We start from the raw sequence: 19,971 nt of genomic DNA on the forward strand, positions 1-19,971 counted from the left end.
CCCTCTGCTCTCATGGCACCTTATGAGAAACTGGAGTGATTTGTCCAGCTCTGTGGTCCCCAACGAAAAAGTGATGTGGATCTGCTGGAGAGAGACTGGAGGAGTGCAATGAAGATGATCAGAAGGCTGGAACATTTCTCATGTGAAGACAGGCTGAGAGGGCTGGGGCTGTTCAGCCTGAAGGACACCTTATAGCAGCCTTCCAATACCTAAAGGGAGTCTACAAGAAACCTGGAGAAGCACTTCTGACAAGGGCATGTAGTGATAGAACAAGGGATAATGGATTTATTCTGAAAGAGGGTAGATTTTGATTAGATGTTAGAAAGAGATTCTTCACAGTGAGGATGGCAAGGCACTGAAACAGCTTGCTTAGAGAGGCTGTGGATGTTCCATCCCTGGAAGTGCTCAAGGCCAGGCAGGATGGAGCCCAGAGCAATCTGGTCTAGTGGAAGATGTCCCTGCCCATGGCAGGTGGGGTGGAACTAGACAACCTTTAAGATCCCTTTCAACCTGAAAGGTTCTATGATTCTATGAAAATGGTCTGAGCCACCTTGCCATGACCCAGAGATCACTGTGGGCAGTGTGTGAGATACTCATCATGGTCTGAGCTCTAAGACAAACCATGAAAAATTTCTGCGTGCATCTACAGTAACAGCTGATGATTATTTTTCCTTTGAACTTTGTCCAAAGTTCATCTTTAAAAAACAAACTTTAGGCTGTGTGTATTGACTCCTCAGCAAAATAAACATGCCGAATCTCTAATAACACTTAAATCACTCATTCTAGATTCTTTCAACTTGCTTGTTAACCAGAAAGATAAAAAAGCAGTAAAACAAACAGGCTTTACTCAGTTATTTATTTTTCTGGTGCCTCTATCAAAAAAATCTGAAGGACAAAAGCAGCTCTGGTCTGATTGTTTTCAGAGTAAGCTGACTCCTTGCTTCAAACTAACTGAAGGTAAAATCAAAATCCAGGCTGTCTTGGCTGTAACACTTGGCCTCTACAGCTTAAAGTGCTGGTAGTAAAAGTTTACACAGAGGAGGGAAAATCTAAGTATTGAAGCTGAGATTTTCAGGGGGGTTTAAAAATTTGTTACAGATTTGAGACTGGAGGGCTAAGGAGGGAGGGGGCTGGGTAGCACCCCAGCCACAGGAGAAATCACAGCAAACTACAAGCTGATCTGACAGTAAAAGAGCTTAGCCCAAGCTCACTTGATCTATTAAAAGGCTGTTGAAATAAAGTAGAAAGAAGTATAAAAAGCAAATATATACTTATTAGAAATGGTGCAATATCTATATCTCAGTTATACTAACCACAACACTTCTTGTTACAGTTGCACTGTGATGGCTGCTAGATTTTTGGTAGTCTTGTGACCTTACCTGATATCCCATGAAATGTGCACCTATCAGTAATAATTTGATGAGCACCCAGATCTAATTTCTGTGTTTTCTTTTTCTTAGTATTCTGTTAACCCTACTGTTTAGCATCATACCTGGCTTGCAAAAAAAGAAAAAAGAAAGAAAAAAAAAAAAAAAAAAAAGGGAAAAAAAAGGGTAGGAGAAATTGCCTCAAAAAGAAAATCCTAAACAATATGACATAAAAAAAAATAAAGGCATTTTTAGATTACTCTATTTACTTCATATCTTTTCCTTTGTGTCCATTTAAGGTTTATGTCTTTAAGGTCACATCCACAAACCCACAGGCTAGAAACTTCATTAAAAAAAAATAAGCCTGAGTTTCTTGCATAATTGTATGAGTCCAGGAGCTGCAGCTTTAAGAAGGACACTTAAATGTTGTGAAGTTCACAATTAAATCACACAGAACTTTGCAACCAGTTGATGGAAAAGAAGTGGAAAATTAAAACTAATTAAATAAACAATGGCTTACAGATCTTTTTTTTACAGTTGAGAGAAAACATCTCTGTAAGTTCTCACTCACGCTGAGCCCTCTAGAATCCTCCAGATGATAAAATTGTGTGTTTCTGGCCAATTACGACTTGTCCTCGAGTTACTCATCATGACTGCTTTATGGATTTAGTTTCACAATATAATAAAAGAGTTCATCCTGGCTTCCTGAAGCATTTGCAGAGATAACGCAAACACTTTTCTTCACAATTTGTGAGAATTTCAAAGGAATAAAGCGATATAAGAGGCTATTAAAAAAAAAATCAGTTTTGCATTGCATCAAATCCCGGCTTTTCGTGAGAGCTCATGCAAATCCCGCGGCGTCCAGAACACGTCCCACTGCTTTTAGCAATGGTAGCTTCGACAGAAATGCGAGGTTTTAAGTATTTCTGGGACTCTGGAGACTTTCAGAAGCCGGAGACGCACAGGGGCATGCCTGTAACTTAAGCTAGTGTATTGCAGATAAGGAGTGACCCTGCAAGGGCTGGCCGCTGGCGGTCGGGCAGCCCCCAGCAGCGCCTTGTGCGGCGGCAGGGAACCGGGGGCACCGTGCTCCCCGAGCCGCGGCACCGGCGGGCCCGGAGCGCCCGGGGCTGCGGGGGAGGCAGCGGGGAGCCCCCGGAGCACAAGTCACGTATATTGGATTTCCACGCCAGCCAGTGCCGCAGAAACGTTCTAATCCATGGCGTGTTAACTTCCCTGCTTTGAGACTGCCCATGAAAGTTTCTGACTCGCCACGGTTGCTTTTTGTTGGTTTCTTCTTCCTTTTTATTTTATAGTTTATTTCTTTCCCCTTTCTGGAGAGGAATTAAAAGAGGAATGGGGAGGAAAAAAAAAAAAAAAAAAAAAAAAAAAAAAAAAAAAAAGCGAAGGCTGATGCGCCGCCGCTCGCACGAAAGCAAATGGCAGCATCGCCCGGCACTGGAGTAGTAAGTTAATAAATAAATAAGCCAAGCCCGCTGCATGAACGGCGAGGCGGAGGAGGGAACACCCTCCCTTCCTACCCGGCCGCGCGGCGAGCGTGTGCGCTATTCCTTCGAATAACATGGCAGGGCCAGCGATGCGGGGAGGGAGGGAGCGGGAGAGGGCGGCCCTTGGCCCGGGCGAACGGGCCGTGGCGCATCCGCGCCTCACGCACGGCGCCGCGGCCGCCGCGCTCCCGCGCTCCCTCCCGCCGCCGCGGCCGCTTCCTGCGCGCGCCCCCCGCCCCCCCTCCCGCGGCCCTGTTGCATCAACTTCCTGTGCGGAGCCCCTCGCGGCAGGGCCCCGCGCGCCGGCTCCTCCCGCCAGCGCGCGCCCCCCCACAACCCCCCCCCCCCACCGCTCTCCGCTTCCTGCGCGCGGCCCCGCGCGCGCACCCGCGCGCCGCCCCCGCTGAGCCCCGCGCAGCCGGGCCGGCCGGGCGGGCGCGGGGAGGGAGGGTGGGAGGGGTGTGTGTGTGTGTGTGTATGTGTGTATGTGTGTGTGTGTGTATGTGTGTGTGTGTGTGTGTGTGTGTGTGTATGTGCGTATGTGCGTGGCCCTGGGCTGACGCGCGGCCGCCCCCACACTGCTGTCCCCGGACCCCGCGCCCTCACGGCCGCCCGGGACAGGCGGTGTGGGGCGGTGCGGCCGCTCAGTGCCCCCGGCGGCCGCGGCCGGCGGCGCCGCTGCTCCGGCAGAGTTTGGTGCCCTACTTCACTCTACTTTAGTTTCACTCACTTTACATCCGGGCTTTTTCCCTAGGCAATGGGTGCCGCAGCACAGCCCGTTCCTTAGGCAAAGGGAAATAAATTCGCCGCACCGACACGTCAAGTAGTCCCCCCTCAGGAGAAGCCGCCGAGCCCGCCCTCCTGGCTCCCCCCCTTGCCCTGGCCCGGGCCCGGCCGGCGGCGTCCCACCGTTGCAACGGGGAGGGGAGACCGTGGGCGTGGGCCCGCCGATCCCCGGTTCCCCGGTGGGTCTCCAGCGGCGGGCCGGGCCGGGCCGGGGCGGACGGGGGCGCGCGCGGCGGCGTGTCGGGAGCGCGCCGCAGGCAGGCAGGCAGGGAGGCCGGCGGCGGAGGGATACCGGCGAGCGGTGTGCTGCGGCCGGGCCGGGTGAATGGGATTGAAGAAGAGTTCAGCTTCTCGGCTTGTTTTTGTGTTACAGTTTCTCTCCTCCTGCGCCTCTTCGGCTTCGTGCCGCCCTCCCCGCCCGCTCCCTCCTCCCCGCCGCAGGAGGAGCCCCCCGCGGAGAGGGGGAAGGAAAAGGACCCCACAGAGGCGAGAGCGAGCGAAGAGGAGGAGGAGAAGGGAGCAACCTACCATCTTCCACTCCCCGCTTAGCTTAAAGAAAGTGAGAGGAGAGAGAGAGAGGCGCCCAGAAGAGGGGGACAGGGAGGCCCAGAGGAGCGGCGGCGCCGGCACCCTCCCCCTATGAAGAAGAGTCCTCCCCCTCACAGAGAGGTCCTGCCAGGGGGACCCCGGCCGGCCCGCAGCAGCACCGCCGCCGCCAGCAGGGTGTAGTATCCCACCTTTCGGATTCGCCTCCTCCTCCTCTTCCTCCCTGCCCCCCCCCGCCCCCCGGGCGCCGTCCCCCCTCTCCCCCCCGCGCCCCCCGGGATGGCGCCGGCGCGCCCCGCACTCTCCGGCCAACTTGGCGATGAGGAGCAGCAACTTCGCCGCGGCCCCCGGCCCCTCCCTCGGGGGGTGGCGGGGAATAGCGGAGCGTCCCGGGGCGGCCCCCCGGCCTCCCCGGCAGAAGTTTGCGAGCGGGAGCGGGAGAGGTGGAGGAGGGTGACACTTGGGGTAAAAGGAGGAGGTGACACATTGGGGTTGGGGGGAGGAGCAGGGGAAGGAGATGACACATTGCACTGGGGATGGGGTGGGGGAGGGAGGCTTATCCCCTCCCCTCCGGTTTCCTTCAGGATGATTATTTCCAGGCCCTTTTCTCTCGGTCGGGTCCTTCGCCGCGATGCTGTCGGGGAAGTTTTATTATTATCTGGGAAATGATGCCGCTCACGGTGATGGATAATTCGTAGTAAATCCGCTGCTGCGGTTTTTCTTTTTTTTTTTTTTTTTTTTTTTTTTTTTTTTTTTCGCTTCCCTCCTTCCTTTCATTCGTCTTTGTGGCCCGAGCAGCGCCGGGAAAATTCCGTTTCTTCAGCAACTTGTTATTCCGGAGCCGGGCCTGCTCCCCTCGCCCTGGGGCTGCCCTTTCCGCACAGGTACGGGGCCGGGGGTGCCCACGCCTGCCCCAGCACTGGGCACGGACACTTCTTTATTTTGGTTTGTTTCCCTCCCTCCTGCGCCAGTGTAGGTGGAGTGGGGCTCTATGTGGGACTCTGCCATTTGGTGTAGTCCTCTAGTCCTCTCATGCATGTTCCTTTCCTTTCTTCACTTGCCTTCCCGCAGGATTTTTTCTTTTTTCTTTTTCTTTTTGTGGTGGTGTGTGTTTTGTTTTTTTCCATTCTTTATTATTCCGTGCTTCACTGTCGGTAGAGCTTTCTTCTCAACCACCTCTGCAGTTTGGTGGATGCTGATGGTTTAGTATGCTGAGGTTTTTTGGGTGAATTTGTATTTTATTAATGCATGGTGCTCTTCATTCAACTTCTTCTCAAGTGTCAAAAAATAAGGCTATGAACAGATGTGTTTCAATATGGAGAAATTTCTAAGTTCCTAATTCTTGGGGGTGGAGGAAAGAGTGCCATTGGAGAGTGGCTTTTGTTTTCGATTGGTGAACAAATGTCATCACATTTCAGTCACGTGCTGTAATATTCTTTGTTCAGCTATCAAACTATGGTATCTGCTACACCTGTTCCCACTTTTTAATTGTAAGTAATAGTGATTGCCTGCACATCTTTTAATTGCAGATAGGAGCACTTTCTCCCTTTCTCTCCCCCTTGTATCCTCTTGGGTATTTGTTTGGGCCCAAGCACTGAGCTTGACAATGAACTTTTGTTCACTGTGGAGACTGCATGTAAAAAGGTCCCACTGGGGGTAATAACGTGCGTGTCACGAGAAAGTTGCGTCCTATGATGTACGGTGGGTCTGAGCATGAAGAAATCAGGTGGGGATGTGCACTCCGTAATGGCAGGGCTTGAGGAGGAGGCAGGCTTCTTTGGGCCAGGCAAATTTTCTTGTGCTGTTGCTTGTTAGGTTAAAGGATACATACTCCTATACACCCATATGGGTAGATAGAAGCTTTTTTTTTCCTTAGCTGTAGGTTTTCAGGTATCAGAAATAAAATGGATTTTGGCTGTTTACTCTCTTTTTTTTTCCTCTTCCTCCCTTCCCCGCCCCCCCCCCGCCCCTTTTTCTCATTGTGCTCACTTCTAACAATGAAGACACCTGCTTAGTTTCAGTTTTGTAACTTGTCTTCCTCTGGCCTTCCTGTGATTTCCCAGAGTTAGCTGGTGAGGCTAGACCTGCTACATAGCAGGGGTATTTCTAACTTTGATGAAGGGAAGCTTATTTTGAGGCTTCATTTGTGAAAAAAATTACATGCGTTTCAATGCCTTGTTTAAAAAAGCCCGTAGAGCTCTAAAATTCATTACTTCTACCAGGTTAGCATGTAACAACAGAACTTTAATATTGAACTTGTTAGTTATACAACTTTATCATTTTTATTAAATAGTGATATTATATTACTACTGAGAACAGGATCTTAAAGAAATAAAAAAATAGCGTAAGTACCTATATTAGTTAAACAAGTTAATTATCATATCTTAGGAAAAAGATCACAGTCTTTGGAAATTTTGTTTATATCTGTGCATGCTTCATGATAGCTAAATGAACTTTCTTTGGGGGCATTTTTTAATGTTGATTTCTAGAAAGGAATTCTGTAGCTCAGTAAATGATACTTTAAAACTGCATAAAAAGTAGATTATGAGGTTTTCAAATGTTTTTAAAACTTTCAACTTCACAATGGTAGCGAGATTCTTTTATGATAGTTATATCAGCTAGGGGTTTGAGCTGATACAGAGGGATTATGGAGCAGCCTCTCTATCCATTCATTTCGTGTTGTATAGTGGTGTGTATAGAATATCTCTTCAAGGTCTTAAGGGACCCATTGTCTAGCAGAAGGTAGGTGCTTGCTCGCTGGGAGTACTTGCCACCAGATGGATGTCAGCTATGTCATATCCCAAGATTTCAGCCTTAGTGACCTGATCAACAAGAATTTTGGAGTGGATCCCATTATGGGTTTTGGTGATCTTTCATTTAACCAGTGAAGCTAACATGTTGTGTAATTCAAAATTTTATGTGGAGGAGTCTTTGTTATTAATAATTTTTTTGCCATTAGTGTTTTTAAGATTTTTACCTGAAAGTTTTTAATCTTTACTCTCCTCTGTGTGTATCCTGAACTGGTTTTATTGATGGAAGCAGGCATTTGAAAGTGGTTTTCTTCCTTTAAGGAAAATAAAAAAACTTTCCTTCAAAGAACTTTAAAAAAGCAAAAATAGGAAATGAAAACTTAGGCTGCTTAGAAAAAACTGCTATTGTGTTTCCCAGGTTTAATAGTGAGATCTCCACTTTAGGTTTTGTAAAGCTATCTCTTCATTGTAGGCTATTCAGCTTCAGGTGTGTTTCAAATATTGGTCCTAACTATTTCTTATCCCAACTTTACTTTGTTTTTAGAGATTAGGTCTTGTGTGTGCCTATTAAACTTCACTGTAGAAATTATGATTAAAAAAATTAAAAATATCTTGGTGTGGATCCTTACAAAGGACGCAAATTTCATGGATTTTTCTTTTCCTAAAAAATAAGATGTGTTTTATTGACTCCTTATAAAAAGTTGTGTAATTCTGTGTGCAGTTGGAAAGCTTTGATAGTGAGCTTGGCTATCACTTGTGTTGTTCATGCAGTTTGTTAATGAACACATTGTAGCTGCTCAGTTCCTTTATCCTTTTTTTCAGAGCCATGAAGAATTTTATTTTGTCAAATGAATTGATACTACTGGAAGTTGTTTGCAATGGAGAGTTCTCTTTTATTTTAGTCCAGTTTGAAGGAACCTGAATGGACTATCTTATTTCATGTGTTATTGGCATTTTGTACAGGTACCATAAACTCAAGGTGAAAGTCATGTGAGAAACGTGTTGGTGACCCTAACCTTTTTACTGTTGTTTCGGGTTTGCTTGTTTAAAAAATTAAGTATAAGAAAGAACTTCATGGGGTGATAGAGCTTTGCTTTTTGGAGGGCCATCTCGTGGGGATGTGAGCTCTAAAGCATTTCCTTCAGGAGAGGCTTCTTGGGTAGAAGGGGCAGTGCTAAAAACCTATTATTAAGCTTCTAATAATATTTCTTCACTGTCCCCTTCACCCTTTATGCTTGCAACTGTGCAGTCACATGTGTAGCTGTATACTAGAAGTGTAAGACTCTATGAAAGGCCTGGCTCCTGTACGTTTGTGAATTGCCCTTGTTCAATTACTCTGTGCCAGAAAGCAGCTCACATCCTGTTTCTGGTGTATTTTAACAGCAAAAGGTTTTTTAGGAACAAACCATATAGTGGCAAGGTGGGGCAGAGCGCAGAAGGGTTTTGAGATGTCTGCCAAATGCAAAGGGCTGGTACTTACTTCTGTACCCTGTAATTAGAGGGTACAGACGGATAGTTTTTATAGGTATCTTACAGTAATATTTCATGTTTGGTATAGCACAAAGCCAGTGTCTGGCTTGTCCTGGTGATGGAGATATGCATTATGCAGGCAAAAAAAATTTATTTACATTTACTGCTGGGGGGGCGCAACTTGGTATTTTCTCAATTTCTTTTCATTTTTTGCCTTATGTCACATAGAGTCCCATTAGAAAAAATAAAATGCAGCTGCTTTGTTTCTTTCATTAGTTTTTATGTATGGCTTTTGCACTTTAAAAAGTTCCTCTCTGAACTGAAATTGTTAAAATATGATTTAAAGTTTTGATTCTGCTTTTGTTATGTCAAAACGTCACAAAAGTGAAGTGTAGATCATAGAAAGGCTGTAAAATGTACAGAAAACTAAGATTTTTTAAAAAGTCCTTAGTGTTGAGGAAAGATGCACTTGCATTGTAATCAGACTTTGCAGTTAGAATCACCCATCCCTAAAATAATTTTTTAGCTGTAGAAAGTTCTTACAGGTCCCTTCCTTTGATCTTCCTTGCCTACTGGCCTAGCAAAGCCCCAACTTTGCCACAGAATCTTTTGTTTAAATACTTTGATCATTCCAGGTTTTTTTTAGGAAAAAATGTGCTTTATGATACAGGCTTATCTACAGCATTATTTTCTTGTATATTGTTTACACCGGTTGAATATTTCTGTTGGAATTATCAAGTTCCCCATGCCTTAAAAGCTCTTTGCCTAGATGGTTTGACCTATTATTTGTTCCCTCTTGCCTGAGATTTCTTGTTTGCTGTCATTACAAATGCTCACTCTTTTGATTAGAGACTGTATGCTCAAAGCATGCTTTGAAAAACCGCACACCACAAAACAAACACACTGCCTCCACCCCCCAGACCCCAGCCCAAGCCTAATGTTTGTTGTTACTGGTGGGAATGCATCTATAAGTGGTACAGGAGCAGTGAGGCTCTGCATCCTGTGAGCTCTGTTCTAGGCCACATTCATCCAGCTTCTATGCATTTTTAATGTCCGATTTCTTAAAATGTGTGTTTTGGATTCCGCCCTTCTACCTGGCAGTTCTGCACTTGTAGGACAAAAGAGAAAGTTTGCTTGGTACAGAAGTTGTGTCACCTGCCTCTGGAGTGAGGGACTCTACCTTTGCATGTGTGATTAAAAGTACGCTTTGAAAATGTAACTGGTGTGTTTCTTGAATTGCAGTATGGATGTGTGAGTAGTTAAAACAAATGAGAGCAGATTTGAGCCTGTGACTCTAAGATGGCCTGTGAGAGAACTCTAGCAGAGCAGCCAAGCTTACGGGTAGTTCAGGTTCCTTGTTTCTGCGTATGAAATACAAGCTGTCAGTATGAAAGGAAGAAGGAACATTGATTCCTTCCCCTTTTCCACTTCAACCCTGCAGATCCAAGTTAACTGTATGGATCCCAAATGCAGTATAGTTGCAAATAGTTAATTGAGGAGATCAAGTGGTATCCTATTGAAGGTTTAAATTGTTTTAACAAAACTTCTGAGTAATCGTAATAATTATTTTCTGATAAGCTGGCTGATAGTAACTATGGCAACAGCTGTCTGGCCTACGGACAGCATTGCTGTATTGACAAAACCTTTAGATGCTCCTGAGGCCTCTTGCCTCTATAGGGAAGTGCATCAGGATGACTTTCAGGTGACTGGAGCATCACCATTTCTTTCTCTTGCACTGGGATGCTGTCTTTCTCTTGGCCCAGCCTTTTCCTTTTGCATGGTCCTCTTGCATGTTTCTGCAGGTGCTGCCTGCTAGCCTGGAAATGCTGCAAAGCCTGTCTTGTACTACAAGGACTAGGGAAGCATATAAATTCTTAGATGGAATTTTATATGCATATTATTGTTGTTTTTAAATTGTTTTAATAATAATAATCCAGAGTTCAGGGAAGCGGGAGGGCAAAAAAAAAAGGAGGACTTTTAAATTTTGTTCCCTGGTTGTTTCCTTCCTCGATTAAAACCTTCTTAGAACAGACTGGTAGGGGGAGCTGCCATTCCCTTTACTGAAGTACAGCGTATTCCTCTCTGAGGCCTACGCTGAGACACAGCTATTTAATTTTCAGCTAAGAGCCACTTCTTTTCAGAAGAGAGAGGCAAGCCCCTGCTTCAGCACACTGTAGAAATGGAGGAGGAGAGCAATTTGTTTCCAGATAACTGAATTCTGGACGGGGTGAATATGCCCCTCACCAAACATACTTTTCCTATTGCTATTCGAAAGAGTACTCTTTAATGTTATTAAATGTAGCAGCCTTGGGAGGGAAACCCCATGAATTCTTGTTGCACTTCAGTAAAAGATGTTAAAAAGCTACAGTAAACTGTGCATGTTTAAAAGTAGCCCAACTGCTGTTCTGTAAGGACTCTTGGTTAGCTGATGTTTATTTCTGCAGAAATCTTTGGCCTCTTAACTACAACGCATGAGCAATTGCTATCTATCCAGGTTACCTGATGTTTACCAGCAGCAGTCTCCCCGTTCAGGTTGTGTGTGTTGTTTGCGGGCCTGTGGAAGTGTGCAATATGGCCTACATCTGGTCTCATCTTGAGTAGGAATGTGCTCGTGGAAACTACAGGCCCCAGTGTGCAGTGCTGTGTTTTCATTGCAGTGGCCTGTCAGGATTGTGCTATCCTAAGGCATCCTGGGACCTGTAGTTTTCTTGAGCAGAAGTTGGGGATATGGAGTGAAGAGTATAAGATGCTAGCATAATTCTAGAAATGCAGTCCTCAATACTTTTTCCTGTTCTTGTTGGTCAGCTTAAGCCTGTGCAACAGTCAGGGATTTTTGTTTTCAAGTCAGAAATGGTTTATAGTTGCGTAGTATGTTTAGAGAAATCAGTCCATGAAGGAAGTCTTCCAACTGCTTATGTGTTTTTGTGTAAAGAATATATTAACTGTATTTGCTTAATCTGTGATTGCAAGTATCTTATTTGATATTCTGGGGATTTTTAAGCTTTCAGAGCAATGTTATGGATGGAAACATTTGGCAGAAGGGGATTTCTGTTACTGGCAGTATGGCAGCCATGTTGTCCTTTCCCAGTTGCTGGAAGGACAATGGGTCACGGTGGATTTCTTTTCACACAGTGAAAGAGTTTTAACAGCATTTTTAACTGATGAGAACTCACTTCTCGGCTGTTTTTCTTGAGAGTGAGTGATGACATAGCTGCCTTATGCATCAGAGCAGGGGAACCAATTTATGTTCATGCTGTGGGGGCTAGTGACTCCACTGCTGATTCCCAAGGGGACGCAGAGTCACAAACACAGGTACTGGCAGGTGCCACCAGAAGCAGAACACATCTGGTAGTTTTTGTCAGGTGCGTTTAGTCCTGACCGCTGTGCTTGAACTCACGTCAGACTTGCATCAAAGAATATGAAGTCTTTCTGAAGTCGGTATAGAGGAACAGTAATTTTTCAGAATACTTTATTTATTAGGAACTGTGTATTTTCACACAATGCTCAGTCAGATTTGCCAAAGTTTGAATGGGCCTTAAGCTGATTTTGGTTGTTCATCTAGCAACAAGTTTAATATTTGCTGTAATCTCGTGTGACTTGATTTAGATAGTGAAGTTCATTTTCAAGTGAGCAAACACTTAACTTTAACTGATCCCTGTCAATTATTTTTTTCTTCAGTTTGTATGAGATATTAATATAAAAAGGCTTGTATTTAAGTGGTAGACAATAGCAAATACACTTTGTTTTTATGTTTTTGAAGAAATTAACTAGAGCTCCAGTCTTGCAAGAATTCATGTTATTTAACACTAGTCCTGCAGGAATTAGAGAGAATAGCTGAATGCCTGAAATCAGAATCTATATAAGTAGCAGCAGGATTAAGACCTCCAGGCTTCTAATATTGGAAATTAGCTTCTTTGTAATCACCATAATTAGCTAATATCTAGGGCTGTGTGACAAAATTCTTTTTCTTATAGTAAGTGTCCAAAATTCTGCTCATTATGAATTCACAACTTACATGCACTTCATAGGTTGTACAAAAAAACACCCAAAGCCTAAAAAACATTGCTCATTCCTTCACCTGTACAGATTATATGTATGACAGATATTTTGGTGGTAATAGCCTCCTTGAGTCAGGATTGTATTTTGTCAGCACTGATGCATTGTACGCACTATATGTTGCTGGCACTTTTTAAAACTGATACAAAAAGGTGAAGAGATTAGTCTAAAACCTTACAGATTCTGTAATTGTGAAAGACTTGATAAACAGTAATATAGTTTCCTTAAAGTGTTCCCAGCCCCTTGACAGCCCATGTGGAGCAAATTGCTGACAGGGCATGCACTTAGCTGAAATAGTTACTATTAGTATCTTGACATGATTAGAAAGGCTGACATTGTTGCTATGCAAGGATGAAATTCCCATTCATTGGCTGATTTGGCCTATACAACAGGCAAGAGAAGAAACCAAGATAAATCTGTATGTAGTGGAAAGATGATGTATCTGACGTCCTTCAAGGACGTTTTACCTTCTGTAGAGAGCCTGCAACAGTGCCCTTTGTAATGCTGCTGTATCAGAGTTTCCTAGATAAGGAAAGTGAGAAGTCAGGATGTACGAAAGGGTTTGATGCACAGTTGTAAAGAAAAACTTCTGTAAGTACTTCTTATCTCATAAGAGCAAATCTGTTCTCATCTGTGAAAAAATTGTGGCCCTGTTCAAGCCAGTGGGAAACTTCACAGTTGAATTGAGAGTGCCAGGATTTTTGCCTCCCAAAATGTAGTTTTAGGTGGATTTTGCAGGCCTGAAGCTCTGGACAAGATTTGAAGACTCTCCCACCTGTTTAAGAGGCTGCTGGTGATCCCTGGGGGATCTCACTCTTGGTACTTTGTCTCCTAGTGTCTTTGCTATGCCTTTAAAAAGTGGTGAATACTGAGCTCTTGTAATGCTTTGTAAGGACTTGGAATCTATTTATTCAGGACTTTTACTTAATTTGTTAGCACGACAAAATTTTGCATGAAAGCTAGAAATTAGTCCTTGATGTGTCCAAGGAATACTTTCTGTCTCTGTCCCTCTTGCTAGTGTGACATTGAGATATTTGGTCTGAAATTTGAATAACTTGACTTGTGATGGACTTAAAAAAAATTAAGCCAAAACAATTAAAAGCACAATAAAAATCCAACCCCCTAACCTCACTAACAAACCTTTTTCATAACTATAAAAGTACTACAGTGGCCTATATTACTAATAATGAAGTTTTTTTTTTGTAATTTGCATCTAGCTGTAGCTCAGATACCACTTCACTGATTCTTAGCTTGCAGTAATTGTCTCTGAGAAGCATCTTCATCATGTAAATCTATTGTGTGTAGCATGAATTTGCTGTATTAAGGATGCTTTTGTCAGTGACCCCAAATGGAAAGGATGTGGCTACCTGAGCTTCCCTTTTTACCCTTTCAGAGAGTACATTCTGGTCAGAAATAAATTGGGAAGCACTAGACAGGTTTGTGCTGTTTCTGAATGCCAGGTACCTGCCCTTGAGGTAGTTCTTCAACTGCAGTTCTTCTCCCAAGGAGGAAACCCACCACACCATAGCTCTTATTTTGCGGTCTTAGAGAATTGTGCTGAAGTCAGTGGATTTGTCACTTTGAAATTTGTTTCAGAATCAGCCTTAGTTTCCACTTTTTACCTGCAATTTGGTGTAATTCATCTGCTCTACTTACTTTTGAATGTCAGCCTCTGAAAAAAACATGGAAATACCTCCCTTCCCATAATTCTCATTCATGTGTGGCAGTTCTTCTTGCCATAAGACTTACAATGTCTTCTTCTACCTTCTTGCAGGAATTACATTTGGATGCCTTGCTGTTGAGGAAGAACTTGTATAGTGTTTAGTGTATTTTTTTTTTTCTATGGTGATGAGCTGCTTTCTTTGCAGTCAGTCCAAATCTGGTGGTGTTGGCTGGGGAGATGCAGGTGCAGGGTTAGTGCTCTACTATGGTAACAATATCTTCTCAGCTGCAGAGTCCATTAGTTGGGCATAGGTCAGTGACACTGCAAATACTTACCTCAGGTTGTATTGCACTGACATTGTCATTGCTGCACAATTGCATGAAATGTAAAAATGCTGATTTTAGGTTTGCTCCTTTGTTGAATTGTGTTTCCAATGTCTATCCCCTCATATTGGTTTATCCCTTCATATCCCCTCTTTGTACCTCCCCACCCTCCCTATATCTGGCTGCTCTGGGCGGGGCTCCCTCTCTTTCTTGGGAGGTCCTTCGAAGCTGGATGTGGCCTGGGACCTCTCCAGGCCCTCATTAAATTTTGGAACTAATCCTGAGGGAGAGCGCCTCTTTCCTTTGCTTGTGGGACCAGCTCGTCTTTGGACTCACATGGGAGCTTCTCCCAGCCCCCCGGGATCCAAGGAGAAGTTCCTTCCCTCTGCCTGCCTCACCCCACTGCCCAGCTGGCCGGGCTCCACAGGGGTTTTGTCCCCGTGGATTCGAGGGAGAGACGCAGCACTCCTTCCTGAAGTAAAATAAAATTGTATGATTCCTCACCATTTGGGACCTTCTTTCTGCCTCCCTTTTGCTAACTTAATCTACACTTCTGTGCTCATGGTTGTTTTTGCTTCAAAATGCTGGTTTTTCCTTAAATTAATTATAAATATATTAGGTGATTTCATCATCATATATATAGAACATCTCAGTCTAACTCGCTTGAAACCTTAAACTAAGGAAGGACAGAAATATCTATTAAATACCTGTTTGTGTGTAGAAAGTACTATACATTAGACATGCCAGTACTTTTCTCTCAGGTAAACCAGAAGCTCTTGCATAAATTGGGAAATGGAGTTAAAGACTATCTGCAGATTTTTAAACATATTTTTCCATATTCCCACATATGCAGGATGCATTTTAATCCTTTACCTTTACACCTCTTTGGTATTCCAGTTGGCAGTAAGACTTATATGGGTTTCTTGGGGATCAGAAGTTGCATTAGAAGGGGACTTAAAATTATACAGTAAATATTCTTTTATATTTCTAGTCCTCATGGCTTCCACTACCACCCCTTCTCCCCCCACACTGGATAATAACCAGAGTTTAAATTGATAGGAACTGTGATTTTTCTCAAAGACATTATAAAAATAATAATTAAAAAAAAACCCCAAAAAACCACAACAACCTTATTCTTGAAATGGTAAGGAGAGGAATATGTAAGGACAGAGTAATGAGAGGAGTCCATGAGATTTTATGTGTATGTGCCTGTGTGTAGAGATGTGTTTAAACATCTTTTATAGTACAACAATAGGATTGTTAAAAATCTGGGTATTAATTTTTAAACAAAACAATATGTTTAAAGAGTAACTTTGCAAAGTAGTCTCCATAATGATGGGCACTGCACTGATATCACAGTAGTGTGAGTGTTGCTCTTGATACAACCACGTATCGGCGTATACAAATGCATACTGGTATATGCAGTACTAGTTTAGTGCTCCTCACTGTTTTCTCTCATCTTAGTCTCTGCTCTTGTGATAAGTCTTCCTGCCATGGGGTGGTTTTCTCCATCTTCTGGGACAATATTGGTGTAGGACTGTTGTATACATGGAATCAGTGGATCCCAGGAGAGCATGAGAAGATTGTGATGATGTTGGTGTGAGGGGATGTGAAGAAGTGGCCCTCAGCAGCACGTTACTGCCTTCTCTTCTGGGTGAATCACCCTGGCCCCTTACGGGCCAACTCTGCCCTCAAATAATTGGCTGCCACAACAGCCTTCTTAAAATTGCCAATCCTTTTGTTCAGAAAGTGCAATCATACCATGCTCCATGATATCTTTCATTCTCTGTCAGCATTGTGAAAGTTGAAACTGATATGACTTTCAATTGTTTATAGTAGCCACTAAAATTAGATAAACCTACAATTTATTTTTCCAACTTTAAGTAAATGATCAGTTAAAAATCTGTGGCAATTGGTGTGAGTAAAACTGTTTTGGACACTTAGTTTTCTTGTAGCTGAAGTCTACTTCCATGGTCCAGCGGTCTTGCACTTCCATTAAATGCTAATTGTTTGCTTATGTGATTCCATATTAAATTGGCCCAGTGATTCAGTATTATGTTTGTAACCTAGTGTGTAAATCTTTTTACTTGTATTGAATAATCATGGTTTTGTTCAGATTAGTGACTACCATCATACTCCCACGTTGCATGTGACTACCCCAGCTACAAATACCATTCTCCAGATGTTACAGTTCCCATTTTGAGGAGAAGAAAGAAGAAAAAAAAGTCTTTTATGGGGTAAGGAGGGAGAATATAATAAAAGGGGACAGAAAGACAGTATTTGAGATTGATACCTGTGTACTTAGAGCAGTGAGAATGCCAGCTGACTGCTATGTAGGAGAAGGAAGATAAGAGCACATCAATGTAATAGTTTTGGAGTGCTTCCTGTTGACTTGTTAATACAACATGAAATTTGGCCCAGGCAATCTGCTGTTGTGAATCAGCATAGTTTATTCATTGGAGTATAGGTGTGCTTATTATTATTTGAGAATCTGCTCTACTTAAAAGATAACAGGTCAGTCTGGTAAGTAGCATTATTCCCATGTTTGTATTAGAAACTGAGGTAGCGAGATAAATTGATTTATTCTGCATTGAAGTAATTTTATTGAAGACCTTAAACTAGGAAGGGAGGCCTTCCCTTGTGTGTTTAATACTGAAAACTGTCTGCTTGATTCATCATATCCTTATTGTTGCTATATTGTAAACAAAAGTGAGCCTAAAACTGATACACTGATTAAGTATGGGTGGTGTGCAAATAGGTACTGTTGTCCCGATGGAGGTGAGATTCTTGTAAAACTGGTTGTACAAATAAATAGGGTACTTTTTTTTCTTTTTAAGGTGTTGGATATATTTTTTTGGTTATCTTGGGTTGAAGGAAAAATAAAGGCTTGAATCAGAATGGGAGACCTTCTAATATGTGGGGAGATAATGATAAATATGAAATCCAGTAAAATCTGAGTTGCATGGGTAACCACTGGTGCAAAGAGAAAGTCCTAAGTTCTGCAGAACATGAAAAAAAGAGAAGAAAGATGGTGGTGGTAGTTGTTGCTGTTGAAATTTTGTCCTCAGATCTCTTTCTAGCTTTCTAGCCTTTCTAGCTCTGTTGCAATGTATTAATACAAGCAATTGCATGTTATCATGTAGGTATGATTGTTTCTAAAACACCTCCCGTATGTACTATGTCCTGCATATGAATGAGGTACCAGTAGCTTTACTGCATACCATCCCTGTTTCTGTGCCATACTTTAAGTTTGATACAAAGAATTTTACAGGTCTAGTTGGGTGGAATGGTTCAGTGCACAGCAAAAGTACTGAGTAATGAGTGTCGTCAGTGCTGAAGTCTTAACTGCTTGTTAAAACTATTTTGTGTACAGCTTATGTGTGCAGAATTCTTCAATCCTCCCAAGTGAGTACTGTTCAGGGACAGATAACTTCTTAATTTGTAAAAATGCCTTTTCCAAGTGAAAAATCAGCAGAGTTGGCAATACTCAAGTTTCTGCATCTGTCACACCTGGCTGGGTCCAGTGTTGCTTCCACTATCTCTTAGTGCTGCATAATAAGGGACCTATGTTCCAGTACAAACATGAAAAGTATGACTCCTGTTTTGTTATATGCCGTGCTGTTTATTGTAAACGGCTCACTTAAAACTGTGAGTCTCTTGCTTAGAAGCCCATGTCTGAGACTACCCATGTTGTTTAGCTCTTGAGCTCTGGTGGGATGTTGAATCATGATCATTTACATGCATATCTCTTGTTCTGGAGTATCTCCAGCTATAGCCCTTAATGTCGCTGCTGGTGATCTTCACTGTTGTCTTAGAGTATTTGTCGAGCACAGAAACTTTGGCATGTGCCACTCTCATGTTTCGTTAAGAGTTGTTCTGAGACTGTTTCTGCATAAGCCTGGAGTTGTCTTTCATCAGTAAGCTGGGTTACTACAGTGTCTTTACTGAACTATTTGTATGTTGTGACATCTCTACTCTGTAACTGTGGAGACAGCTTCAAGGCCAAACACAAGACAGTTTAAGTAACCACTATGTCTCATACTCTGCAGTGTGACTTCTGTGAAGTAGGATTCTTGTTTTGGTCACATCTTGATTTATAGATGGGTATAATGAAATTTCAGAAAGTATCTTGTGTTAACAATTCAGTGATTGACGTGCTTCTGTTCATGTGCAATTAGTCCTGCATACATCACCACTGCTTAATGAAATGTTTGTAAAATAAATCTCCGGGCAGGGTATATTGCCGTGGTATTAAAGGCCTGAGATCCAAAGAGACATTGTTAGCTGGCACTGCATTCCTCAGAGAGAAGACTTTCAATTCTTGTTCTTTGTATTGCAAAAGAAAGCAGTTTTGCTTTTTGTAGAAGTGTCACTGAAATGTGAAGTATGCAACTTCATGGGAACTGTATTGCACTGGGAAGCTCAGCCTTGATCATCACTAGGACCAGTGCTTGGAATTGCAGGCAAATGTGGATAAATCTGGAGATATCTGTACAGTTTTCCAGTTGCTCCTCCATCTCTGTGCAACCTAGTGTGTGAGAAGGAAGAAGACAAATCAAAACGCCTGTATTTTGGAATGTATGCGACTCAATGGAGTTTTCCTGTGTAGTAGTTGAAGAAGTAGATATGAGGGAAGAGCAGAAACTCACCTTGAACTTGAGAGGAGAGCAAGAGGATAAGCATTTGTTTTTTATTGGGAGCAAAAAGTGTGAATGAGATTTGAGAGGAACTGTTGGAAGTACACTAGAAGTGACTCTTAATGAAACATGGGGCACTTGAGAAGAAAACTTTCCAAGTTATGTATCAGGAAGACAAATTATGCATGTCTGATGGATTTGCTGGTGGGATAGAGAAGAAATGCTGCCTCGTGGATGATTAACAGTAGTACTGAAGCATGAATAAACTCAGTACACACACATGATTATATCTTCCTGTGTTTCTCTCAGAGATACCAACAAATTCAACCTGAAACATTGAGCCTAAGTCAGCTTGGAGTGAGAAAACACAAAGTAAATAAAAAGTTCCCAACTACAAACAAGAGTGCCAATTTCTTTGAATTGTTAATTTGTAGTGCTGTTTGTTGCTGGTGTAGTTTGCACAAACATCTATGGGATGATAAGGGCATTGTGTTGCTGTTTTCTTTCAGCAAGACCAATTCCAATGCTATTACTGGTCTAGATGATACCTCCCCTTGCAAAACAAAGTGAAAGACCCCCAAACCAATCTGTATGATTCTGTAAGGAGATAGTTATTTAAATAACAAAATTATAATAGCCCTTACGTGAAATGAAGGGGAAAAAAATAGCATTGCCTGAAATTCGTTTCTTGTCCTTTTATGTGACTTAAGGGATTTCTCATGTAAACTGCATCTTTCTCATATAAACTGGATTGTGGTCAGCTTTCTCAACAGTGTAGATGAGCAATAATCTCATTGAGGCAATATCTGTGAGTTCATGAAACTGCTCATAAAGCTGCTTCTCGTTTGTTTGCATGTTTTTATCC

The 19,971-nt window shown here is 42.9% G+C and overlaps 1 protein-coding gene across 41 annotated transcripts in view; it reads left to right on the plus strand.

Moving 5' to 3' along the window:
* Positions 1–3,969: 3,969 nt before the first annotated feature.
* The window catches only part of PHF21A (PHD finger protein 21A), a 123,586-nt gene continuing 107,584 nt past the window's right edge, over positions 3,970–19,971 (plus strand). For 12 of the 41 annotated variants that reach the window (XM_085581851.1, XM_085581830.1, XM_085581831.1 and 9 more), the window contains exons 1-2: positions 3,970–4,384; positions 5,006–5,091. The gene's annotated coding sequence lies outside the window, so the exon portion shown is untranslated. Of the gene's footprint in view, positions 4,385–4,511; positions 4,673–4,934; positions 5,092–19,971 lie in introns of those variants that run through there. The other 29 variants (XM_085581819.1, XM_085581821.1, XM_085581837.1 and 26 more) reach the window with 5 other exon arrangements.

Source organism: Lonchura striata, chromosome 5 (assembly GCF_050655825.1).
Source record: "Lonchura striata isolate lonStrDom1 chromosome 5, ASM5065582v1, whole genome shotgun sequence".
In the NCBI taxonomy this organism is placed as follows: domain Eukaryota; kingdom Metazoa; phylum Chordata; class Aves; order Passeriformes; family Estrildidae; genus Lonchura; species Lonchura striata.